The 12,912-nt window shown below is 38.3% G+C and overlaps 1 pseudogene; it reads left to right on the top strand.

The window, feature by feature from the left end:
* Positions 1-10,106: 10,106 nt before the first annotated feature.
* On the top strand, positions 10,107-12,609 carry LOC114025686 (annotated as a pseudogene).
* Positions 12,610-12,912: the final 303 nt, after the last annotated feature.

Genomic DNA, 12,912 nt, shown 5'->3' with positions numbered 1-12,912 from the left:
CTTGCCCAGGATCACACAGCTAATAAGTATCTAAGATAGTATTTGAACTTAGGTTTTCCTGACTTAGAGAGCCCTGGGAGTTTTCACTGGGGGACTTCTTTTAAGAAGAGACCAATGGATTCTTTCAATTGCTGCTTTGCCCTCTGACTCTAAGAGATCTGAGTAGTTTACTTTTAATTTATTGAAATATAATGTCGTGGCACTTATTTGGTCATGGTGTTGAGATAGTCTAATGATTCTGAATTTTTTTTCTCCTTAATTCATTTTCTAGGTAATTGTTTTTGCTTTAAGATGACGTATTTTCTTCTATTTTTTCAGTCTTTTGACTTTGTTTTAGTATTTTTTATTGCCTCATGAAGTCACTGGCACCTATTTGGTCATTATAATTTTCAGGTAGTTTGTTGCTTTGGCAAGATTTTGTACTTCTTGTAACTTCTCATGTTAATTATCTTTCTAATTTTTTTTCTTCTATAGCTCTCATTTTTTTCCAATTTTTTTTCTTCAAGTACTCACATTCAATTTAAATTGAAAAAAAAAACCTCTTGTTCCATCTTTTCAACAAATTCTAGCTGAATTCATGTCTATGTGCTGTTTTTTCCTCTTCTATGAGGTATTGCGTGTAGATGTTTTGTAATCATTTTGTCTTCCATGTTTGTGTCTAGAGCATCCTTACCACCATAATAGCTCATTATAGTTGAGTCCTTCATTGTTTGCTCATTCTTCCAGACTCTTGCCTGGCTTTGGACATATTGTTAGAGCTGGGCTCTCCCACATTTCTGGATGGAGCATCTAGGCTGGTCCTGTTGCTACTTTCTTGAAGTATTGAGTGTTGTATTGTTCCAAGATCTTAGGGTCAGGCTGAGGACTTGCAAGCTTTCAGCGCTCCCAAAATGGTCTGATGCAGATCAAAATTTGATTGTTGTTTCCCTCATCTGAGCTCTGCAGTTTCCTGATGTGGGCTTGGTTCTGTGCAAGATCAACTGCTGCTGGACTCCATCTCTATTTTCTATCTGGAAAGTTGTATTGATTCAAAATGGCAGAATTGTAGGCTTCCCTTTGGTATGAGATTCCTGCCTTTGTCATTCCTCTGCAGGCTATGCTACATGCTAGAAGTCAGACCCTGCTCTAAACGTGGGATCTGAGCCATACCACTGCTGCTTCTGACTTCTAAACTTTCTCCTTTCTCAGTATATTACCCATAGCCTCCCTACCCAGGAACACTATTCTCTTGAGCGGGTCCCCTTCGCTGTCCACCCGCATCTATGACCCTGTACCAGGTGGTATGTGACAAAGTTGTCATTTCAGCCTTGTTAGTGCCCTGCATATGTCTGGAGGTGCCCCAGCATGGATGTGAGATCCTTTCTTCCCCTTGACTGTTCTAAGGGACGGACACCTAGCTGTTATTCTATATGAACAAATTATTATTATTATTATTTATGTTTGCCAAGAAATTGAAAAGTTAGATTCATTCTAACAGCCCATCCTACAAACACCACATTTCATTGGTAAGAAGCACGGCATAGGAGATTGCTTACAAATCTTAGAGTCAGGAAGACCTATGTTTAAGTCATGCAGGTGACATTTACTAGTTATGTGACTATGGGTAAGACATAGGATCATAGCTATAGAATTAGAAATGATCTCCCAGGCCATCTAGTACAATCCTTTCATTTCTCTAATGAAGAAATTGAAGCACAGAAGAGTAAAGTGATGTCCAATGGTAGAAATGACAAGATTCAGAGCCAGGTCCTATGACTCCAAATCAATAGCCATTTTCATGATACCCCATTACCCACCTTATTATCCCCATTTGAGCCTCAGTTTACTGAGTCTAGCGATATCCTAGCATAGTGGATAGAGATCTGGTCTTAGGATCAGGAAGACTTGCGTTTAAGACCTGCCTCTGACACATTTTGGCTGTGTAACCGTGCATAATTCGCCTAACTCAGAAGTGAGGAATCTGCGACCTTGAGGCCACATGTGGCCCTCTAGGTCCTCAAGTGCGACCCTTTGACTGAATCCAAACTTCGACCTCTTAGTGTTAGAGGTAATTCTTTCTTATTATTGCACAGAAGTTGCTGACATGTATTGGTAGAGGGAGGATTCTCAAATGAAAATTCCTTGTATCAATGAAATCACAACCATAGGTCTAGAATCTTATATACCAGATAAGGTTTTTGTCAGGCTTAAATTAGATGATTCCCGGAAGAGCTTTGTAAACTTCAAAGTGCTATATAATGTCAGTTATTTATTGTTATTATTATTATGTGACTTCAGTACATGGAATTCTATAAAAGAAGACTGCATTTCTGGAGAGTTTGTTTTTGAAAGCTAACTGGTTCACACATAACCCCCTCAGGAAAGGTTTCCTCCTCTTTGGGGCACTCACCAGCTCTGAGTTATCATTAGAGGTGCTAATGCTGGAAGGGAAAGAGAAGCCAGTAAACTCTTTGTTAATCTGCTCATGTGGCTTCCGGACTGCATGCCTGCAGAGAAATAGTCTTCAAAGCCAAACCCACAAAGCCATGCTTGCAAATGGATTCTGGCCATTGAGCAAAAAAATCTGGCAGCCTCTGACTGAGGGCTTGTTGGAAAGGACAAAGAACAAACTGAGAGTAGTTTTTCATATGTCATTAGTAGCCTAGAAAATCATTCGAATCTGGGCAATTGAATAGTTTTCTTTCTTCCTTCCCCCCCCCCCCCCCCCGCCCCCATGTCTGAACCTTACCAACATTTCTTTACTGGACGCTTAAACAACTTTTCTGTACATAGGATCTTACTGTGTCCATGTGATCCCACTCCAGAATTTCCCCTTGGGCCACTTGGAAGTTATAAAAATCCTTTTTCATATGGGGAAGAATATGAGTTGTACAAAATTCTTAGACTTCACAAGTAAAAAAAGAGAATCATCCCCATATGTTTCTATTCAACTCAAACTACATTTATTAATTACTTACTACATGCCAGGCAATGCACTTAGATAGAAAGACAAAAACTAAACAAGACCTCGCCCTCAAGGAGCTTACATTCTAATGGGGAAAGTAGCACGTGAACAGGTGAGTGAAGGCAAAATATAGAAAGTCCCCAAAGTCTTAGTGCAGTTTTATAAGTAACATTTTTATGAATACTTTGGAAAAGAGGATATGTGGAATTCTTATGTCTTTGAAGACTGTAATATGTCCTGTAATATAATAATAAACACAAAATCAATTTGGAGTCATGGAGTAGAGCACTACTACCTGAGGAAATCAGGAAAGATCTCCCAGAAGAAGAGATGCTTGAGTTGAACCTTCTAGGGAACTATGGATTACAAGAGGAGAGGGTGCACAAGGACAACAGTCCAGACATAGATGGGAACCTGTACAAAAGCAGTGAGGTAGGTCATAGAGTGTTGTATAAGGAGAACAAGGAAGCCCATTTGACTGTGTTGGGGTGGGGCAGAGGGGGAGTGATGTGAAATGAAAATGAAAAAATAATTTGAGGGCAGGTTCTAAAGGGTTTTAGAAAAGGCAGCATTGATCATAAAAAGGAAACCAGATTTCTTCATGAATGGCTCATGCCAGAATAGCAACATTCCATTTTTTTACAGAATTGCTGAACTGGAAGATCAGGAAAATGCTGTAGATACAGTTAACTTAAATTATTGCAAAAAATTTGATGGAGTATCTCATGTTATGCTTGTGGACGAGAAAGAAAAGACACGGGCTAGATAATTTTACACTTAGCTGGCGTAGATGTGACTATAGTCAAAACATTATTAAGAAAAAGCCAAAAAGCTGCTGGAATTAATGGAAAGCTAGACAGCAGTATGGTTGAGTGGATTCATAACTGGTTGCATTACAGGACCCAAAGACTACTGAGTCGTTATTGATTCAATGTCCATATGGAAGGTGGTCTTTGGTGGAGTGATCCAGGGATCTGTTTTGATCCTGTGATGCTTATCCTTTTTATATAAATAACTTGGAAAAGGGGACATATGACATTCATATCCAATTTTAAGATGACAGAATGCTGGAGAGGAATAGTTAACCCATCAGATAATAGGAAAGGATGAGACCTAGTTTCTAGGTCTGAGAATTACAAAAGCTGAAGATTGCAAATGATTAGTACTAAGCCATAAGACAGACATCTATTCGAGGATAAGACATTGACCTGAAGCTCAGGCAATATAATTGCATTTTTTGAGACAGTTAGTATACATAGTATACAGAGTTCTTGACTTGGAATAGGGAAGACCTGAGCTCAAATCTTACTTTACACACTTACCTTTGTGACCCTGGACCAGTCATTTAACTTTTGTCAGCCTCAATTTCCTCATTTATAAAAATGAAGATAGTAATAATACCAAATCCCAAGGTTTTGTGAAAATCAAATTAGATAACATATGTGAAGCACTTTGCAAACCTTTAAGCAATGTGAAAATGATAGCTACCATTATTTCTTAGCTGGATTCAAATATAGATGAGTAAGGACTTCTGGAGTTGCACATTTAGAGAAATTACTGAGTGCTTTGTATTAAGACAAAGGGAATATTGAGTAGATTTAGAGGGAAGAAGGAGTTTACTAGTGGGCAGGAGGAAAAAGAAGAATAAAGCACAATCACAAAGTTATAGAACCCCTAGATTTGGAATACTCCAAAGGTGTCATCTAATCCAACCCAATATAATTTACCCTAACCATAAATTCCAAAAATTATACTCAAATGTTCAAAGTAATTCAGGTGGCCTTGAATTTAGCTCATGTAATCATTGATTTTTGTTCTTGGAAGTATCCTAAAAGGTTGTGGTTGTTCTTGTATGACTCTTGGCGACTCCATTTGAGGTTTTCTTGGCCAAGTGGTTTACCATTTCCATCTCCAGCTCATTTTGCAAATGAGGAAACTGAGGCATAGTTAAGCACCTTGCCCAGGATCACACAGCTAGTGAATATCTGAGACTAGATTTGAACCCTAGTCCTCCTGACTCCAGACCCAGAATTCTATGTACTGTGCCACCTGGCTGACCCATCCTAATAAGTACTTTAGTTCAATTTCCATTTCCATGAAGGAATCCATAATATTCTTAACCTCTACCTCTCCTAGAATACCTCTAGTAATGGGGATCTGATTACTGTTCAACATAGCTTATTTCATTGCTATATAGTTCTAGGATTTACAAGGCTACTCCTTACACTCCGCTAAAATCTACCTGAGTGTTGCCTTCTCTCCATTGACTCTATTTCTGCTTTCTGACACAACACAGAATAAGTCTAACCTGTCTTCCGTTTGACATTCCTTCAGATATTTGACGACAGTTATCATGCTCCTCCTAGATCTTTTCTTATCCAAGTTAAACAGCTGCTGTTCAAATTTAGGCACATAAATATATTTTACTCTAAGATCATAAAATTTCATTTTATTGTCATTTTAATTTGATTCATTCACCTTGAGTTTTTGCCCATTGTATTTTGGTCTTGTGAGATGGATGGATAAATATCACTAACCATGGTGACCTTAGTCCTACTTATTCAGAGAATCATAGATACTTAAAGTTTGGGAAGATCTCAGAAGTCATCTCATCTACCCTAAGTATGAATTCATACTTGTTTGTTTCTGTCAAATTTTCAGCTTCATTTTATTATCCTGATTTTTGCATTGTAGGCATATATATGGGGCCATGTATTTTTCTCCTTAATTTCTTTCCTATTGATTTTACCTACGCATTGTGATTTTTTTTTCTTTCTACATAATGTCTGTTGCCCTTCAGAGTATTTTATTTGGGAGTTTTCTTCTCACTTCCATCAAATTTCCATTTAAAATCCTTACTTGAGCCATTTTTGCTCCACCTTAGAATGAAACCTTCCTTGGACTTTCTGCTTTTTTTAAAGGAATGAGTAGACATGAAACCCATATATTGTCCTGTGGGCCACTGCCTTTCTGTGCCAGCATTTGTCCATCATCTTCACATGTTTTGTTTTTCAGAAATTCATCTTTCTTGATTGAGTCCCTAGCTATTATTGATTAATCCTACCTGATTCTGAGTCTGCTGAGCCCTATTCTACGGTACCATAAAATGGAGCCCAGAGGCCACTGCCTCTGTGGAGCTTCAGCATGAGATCTCATGTACCTGGCACATAGTGGGCACTTAGTAAATGTTTACTGACTGCCTGACTGCCCAAGTGTACCTGTCTCCTCACTCCTAGGATAGTAGTAGAGAGTCCATCACTCCCTGCCAGTGGTATCTGATTGAACTAAAGTATCCAGGGGCTTGGTTAAGAACTCCAGCTGCTCTTCATATGTCTCTCCAAAGGTAACAGACATTTATGGCAAAAAATAAAAAAAAATTAAATAAGTCCCAGGCTCAGCCCCAGGTATCCCATAATTTCCCAGGGTAAATTTGCTGGGGAAACTTTAATGACAACTGAGAATTACAAGGTGAATGAGTAGCAATCCATCATGGCCTCTCAAAGATACACTTGAGAATGCAAAGGGGAGAATGATGCATCAAATCAGTAAAATATATAAAGGGAAAGACTAGAAAAGATAACATGTGGCTAAAAACTCCATTTGGGCTTGCAATGTATTTTCTGATGTTATATAAACAATATTTCATATTGTATTCCCTGACTGAAAAACAATTTGAAGATATGTTACTCTCTTGAAGTGTATAGCTAAATTGTAAGCTTGTTGGTAGCAGAGATTACTTTACTTTTGTTTTTATACTCTCAGAACCTAACATGGTACCTGGCACACAGTAAGCACTTAATAAATGCCTGCTGATTGATTGATTGATGCCAATAGGGCCCACTAGCCATCTCCATCCCCCAATTTACAGTGTCAGTCCAAACAAGTGAATGTGGGCAAATTAACCGAGTAAAATTGAGATGAAAAGTTTCCCATATATGTTAGATATGTGTGTCTTTCCTTGCTTTTTTTTTACGTTGATCTTCATCCCACTCCATATGCTTCCCTTCTGATTTGTGAGCACTGCTACTTGTCTTATTACTAAATTAGAAAAAAAAATACTTCAGCTATTTGATTCAGCCCCCACCCCCACCCGCAGCTCCCTCAGTTGAATGTGTGCCCCTTCCTCACCCTTCATTCCCCCTGGCAAGTTTGCTGAGGTGTGTACCAAGTTCTAGAAAGTCTGAATACCATCTTGCCTTGAATTAAGTGGGAGCCAGCTGGCACCACTTATCTCTTCAAGTTACAAGAAAATGTGAGAAACAACAGGGTGTAAATGTGGGTTTGAGCAGAGTCCTAAAGGGCAGCTATGTGTGAAAAAGTATATCATGAGGATGAGCTTGTGAATTGTGTATTATTCTGAAGGATTCTGACTTGACAAGACTTAGCCCAATTTTGTTTCCCTAATCAGCTCTTCAGATTTTTCTTTACCCATTCGAACTATCTTCCAACACAGGATAATTTCTCGAGGAAGGGAAGCATGAAGGGGGGTGTAGAGGGGAGGTGAGAGGAAATTCATTTTCTCACTTTGCACCCATATACTGTAAAATGGAAATCAATATAGGGTAAAAAAAGGATCCCAGTAAAGACTGAATATTAATGCTTTGCAATTTCTTGGAATTTCTCTTGAGTTTCAACACACCATCCTTGGATCTGTAGGCTAACTTTAATTCATTATATAATGTATCACCTTTTGAATAACTATCACTTTTTACAGTTTTTTAAAATCCATGTGACTATATATCACAGATATACTTCATAAAAGATTCTTTTTCCAATGAAAATGTTACAAAGGGAAAAATTTATTGAATCCTTGCAAGGAGAGAGAGATTAGCCAAGATGAATGTGTATGTGTGTATATGTGTGTGTGTGTGTGTGTGTGTGTGTGTGGTATTTTTAGAAATGAAGATAAGTAGAAATCATGTTCATAGTATTTGTTTGGATATCATTTAATGAAATAAATTATTTCAGGAAGTTCACAAATGTAAAATTTGGGTTATTAGCTTTTTCTGTCGCAATTTTTACTGCACATGCAGCAAAACTTAAGAACTGAGGGAAAAGATAGGTCAGAGAGAAAAAAAAATAGGTGGTTTGAGAGGAGTACTAGAAATACAAATGAGAAAAGTCTGGTCTTGAGGAAGGTTTGTACTTTAAAGGGAAAAAAGAAAGGTAAAATGTCAATTTATAAAGTTGTGGGGATAGGAATAACATTGAGATTATACAAGAAAATTGATAGATATGAACACCTTTCTATCTCTATCTTTATCTAGAAATCTCTATCTAACTATCTATCTCTAGCATATGTCCCAGTGACCAACGTTTCTGCTTAACATATGCATTTGCATATATAATGCATACACACATACATATATATATAAATATGCATATGTATATATACACAAACATTATTCATTTATACACATAAACATGCATACCACGGTCTAGGGGCCACCACATTTGCCTCTCATACAACATATACATGCATACATATACATATACATACATTCATTCATCTATATGAAAAATACATGTTCTCATAATTAAAAAGCATGTTCAAATCCATGATTTCATTTGATCTGCCAATGATCCTCTGAGGTGGGTGGGTCAGATACGGTGGGAGAGGCAGCTGATGGCATGGTAGATAGATCCCTGGTCAGGAGTCAGGAGGACCTGAGTTCAAATCTGGCCTTAGACATCCTGGGCAAGTCACTGTTTGCCTCAGTTTCCTCAGCTGTAAAATGGAGATAATAATAGCAACTACCTCCTGGGGTTTTTGTGAGGATCAAATGAGGTATTTGTTTAAAAAAAAGAAAAGAAAAAATAAAAAAGTGCTTAGTATAATAACTGACACATTGTAGGTGCTATATAAATGTTTATTCCCTTCCCTGTGAGATTTCCATTTTACAGATGAAGACATCAAGGCTTAGAATGTTGAAATATCTTACACAAGGTCAAAAGTGTCAAGGCCAGTGGTGCAGTGGAAAATATATTAAGTTTGGAAGCCGAGGATCTGAGCTTAAATCTCTGCCCCTCCACTTTCTACTTGTGTAATGCTGGGCAAGTTGATCAACTCCTCTGGACCTCAGTTTCCTTATATGTAAAATGAAGGGTTTCAGTGGGGTAGCCTTTAATCTTTCTCCTAACTCTAAGGTCATATATGATTTAAGCCTAGATTTTTTTTGGCTCGAAGTACAGCACTATTTCTACTGTTGGATACGGCTGAAGAATTTCATAGAACTTTTTGAGCAAAACAGAAAAGAAATTTAAAAAAATAATAAGGATCAAGGCAGGGGAAAAAGGTGACCCTGATAATTATATTCATTACTTTGATAACTGGAAAAATACTAGAGCAAATTATCAGTGATTTTACATTTACCCAGAAAGCACAAAGCGTTTTGCAGAGAGTAACTCATGCCGAAACAATGAAGTTTTTTTGTAAAGACTGGAAAAGGGCACATTCATACTGACTGAACATGTATAGATGCAATTAGACTGGCTTTTTGAGCCATTCTTATCAACACATCAGGAAGTGATCTTTGAGGACAGTGGTTCTAAATTATTTTTTACATTCCAAAAATTATTGAGGACTCTGCCAAAGAACTTTTGTTTGTGTCAGTTATATTTACTGACATGTAGTGTATTAGAAATTGAAAGGTCCTAATGGTATAACAAAAATAATTTCGACCTCAAGAATCTGCTGAAAAGTTCTCAGGGCCTCCCTAGTGGTTGCTGAATCACACTTTGAGAACTCCTGGTTTAGGCCAAACCACTCTTGGAGTGTAACTCACGAAGGAGTGGTACTGCAAAGGAAGGAATTCAAATTGGAAAATGTATGGATGGTGCTATGTTGGGGAGAAGAAAGAGAAAAGAAAGAGCATAACAAATTGTGTCCCCTGGGGTCACTCTTGTGGCTTCATTATTCCATATTTTTAATAATTCAACCTCAGACTGATATCTTGAAACATACAATTTTTTCTTCTTCTTTTGGTTAGGAGAGAGAAAACTGCTGAAGAGAGAAAAGGTATAAAGTTATTTCAGAGTGTCAGATGTGAGAATCTTACAGGAGGTGCCAGCTGAATGGGAGGTGACCAGGGAATGCACAAAATGCATACGGAGAATACAGGGAAACAAAATCATGTCTTTACATCAATCTTTCCTATAAAGAATGTTGAGAAAACGGCTTCCTCTGAACCACCCCAGGTAATGTGAAGGTGAGGCATGACTGAAGATAAAAAAAAGATCTGAGAAGTTGTGCTGGGACACAGCAGAAAAAATTCAATTGTAATAAATCTCCAGAACCTTTTCCTAGTTCTCAAAGAATTCTCAAGGAAGGGGGACAGATAAAGTAGCAGAGATACTAACAAAATTGTGTAATTTCTTTTCATTACAATCAAGTGCTCTCCTAGAGAACTGGAGGGTGATGTGACTGTCTTCAGAGAGAGAGAGAGAAGGTACAAATTAAGAGTGAGGATGGCAATTAGAGATTGGTGAGTCTTGCTTCTATAGCAGAAAAAAAAACTACATATGAGAAATCTATCACTGTATCACAAGAAAGGTAAAGTACTAGCATAGGCAGCCAAGGCAAATGTCTGTTCTTAATATCTTAGAATGTAGATCATTCAAGGGGAGATGAACCTCAAAAATCTCATTTCCTTAGATTGTAAAAAGGCTCTCCTTGTAGCATGGTATTCTAGAGTAGTTAAAAAACCTTTGACAGAGACTCATAGAATGTCAGAAGTGGAAGGGAATTTAGAGCTCATTTGTCCAATGGCTTCATTTTACAGATAAAGAAACTGAGATCCAGAGAAAATGAACTTTTTAAAGTAATAAAAACATCTGGCACTTATGTAATGCAGGTTTATAAAGCACTTGACATGTTTTATGGTTTGCAAAACACTTGATATTTTCTTTCAGAGCTGTCCCAGCACAATTTCTGAGGTATCTTTTTTCTTTGATCATGTCTCACCTTCACATTGCCTACAGCAGTACAGAAGCAGACATTCTATCCTCACAATGAGCCTAGTGGGATGAGAAAAAGTTCTGAGATAGTATATGATTTGTCCTGCGTCAAACAGGAAATAAAAACCTGAAGTGGGATTACTTCCCAGGACACCCTGAATTCAGGTTCGATTCTCTTTCTGGTATGATATATCATGCTGCCTCTGCTAATGTATTGAAACACAACTCTATTAAAAAGAAGGCTGAAGGCAAAATAGATACTTCTATATATTAAGTGAATAGGAGAATATTTCCAAGGGATGAAGGTTAAGACTAGGTTTTTATCCATATGCGGGCAATGCATCAGAGCATCCTGCCCATATTGTATTTACAAGAGTATTCCTCAAAGATACTGAAGAGAACCAAAGAATATAGCCCATAATAATAAATAGATCAGAAAATTTAGGATATTCATAATCATAAGATATCACAGGACAACAAAGTAAAGAAATTCCTTTTAAATGGAACATATCGAGACACACTAGAGTCGCTTTTGAATCAGTTGTAAACCTCTGGATCATTGGGAGCAGGGAATCTTACTTGAAATCTTGATCTTTCTCATCAAAAAGCCTGAATTGACTGTGTAATAGATGATGAATTGTAGTGTGGTCTATTCGATAAGATGTGAAACATAATGTTTGGCTGGGGTCAAACACTGTCTCGGATACTTACTAGCCATATGACCTTAGGCAAGGCCCTCAATTCCTCTGAGTTTCATTTTCTCATTCATAAAATGAGTGTTATCATATCAGTATCACTTATTACATAGAGTTGTTGGGAAAATAAAAAGAAGTAAACATACAAAGTGCTTTACCAACCTCAAAGTGCCATGTAAATGACAAGTGTTGTTATTACTTTCCCAAGATGTATGACACAATAGGAACTCAGTCTTTGGGAATTGGTCAGATTTTATTATATTAACATTTGTTAGAATATTTTGTATTTGCCAGATTCTCTGCAATAACTTCTCCATTCACCTTTGAGATTCACGTCTGGGTTACAGCACAGGATGAGTTTTGCCTCTGTCCACATTGGCTTCCATGGCTCTCTCAAGCAGTTTTATATCAAGGGATCTGAGCATGCAGGCATTGGGAGTAGCCTTCTGGCAGCCACACCATAGGGGCACTGTCAGTGGGCATAGCCCAACCCACAGATGTGGTGGAAGTATGTTTCCAGGCCCAGGCTTGTGTAGGTGGCAGCCAGGGATACCAGGACACAGTAGATGTCTGTAAGACTATGGCCCGAGAGAAGGGGCTTCTGGGCCTATGGAAAGGAACTTCACCCAGTGTTGACCACAATGCTATTGTCAATTTTGCTGAGCTTGTGACCTATGATCTCATCAAAGATGCTTTCCTGAAGGCCTACCTCATGATTGATGACTTTCCATGCCACTTCACATCAGCCTTTCGGGCTGGTTTCTGCATCACTAGCATTGCCTCCTCCATAGATGTGGTCAAACAAGATACATTAACACTGCCGTGGGCCAGTATGGTAGTGCTAGGCACTATGCCCTTACCACGCATTGGAAGGAGGAACCCCGAGCCTTCTACAAAGGGTTCATGCCTCCCTCCCTTCTTTTGGGCTCCTGGAACGTAGTGATATTTGTCACCTACAAGCAACTGAAACAGTCCCTGATGGTCACTCAAACGTCCCAGGAAGCTCTTTTCTGAGCTTTCTCCTGCTAGTTTTCTGCCCGTCCCCTTTGAGTACAGACCTCATCTTGCCTCTCCTCCTTCCCATTATTTCCCTGTTCCTCTCCTCCCCTGTCTCATCACTGAATAACCTTCCCTTCCCTTCTAGAGTTAGCCCCATTTAATCCTTCTCCAGCCCCTTTGTTTTGTCCATTGCAGCCTCAACCAATTCAATTAAATATGTACCATGAATGAATGAATGAGGGAATGTATCATGATACTATTAAGTGGGAAGTCAGAGGCACTGGTCTTCATGTTTTAGGGCCCAAGTTGGTCACTAGT

This window comes from Vombatus ursinus, unplaced genomic scaffold (assembly GCF_900497805.2).
Source record: "Vombatus ursinus unplaced genomic scaffold, bare-nosed wombat genome assembly UNPS02014832.1, whole genome shotgun sequence".
Taxonomy (NCBI): domain Eukaryota; kingdom Metazoa; phylum Chordata; class Mammalia; order Diprotodontia; family Vombatidae; genus Vombatus; species Vombatus ursinus.
The sequence above is the reverse complement of the archived record's forward strand: the minus strand, read 5'-3'. Positions and strand labels throughout refer to the sequence as shown.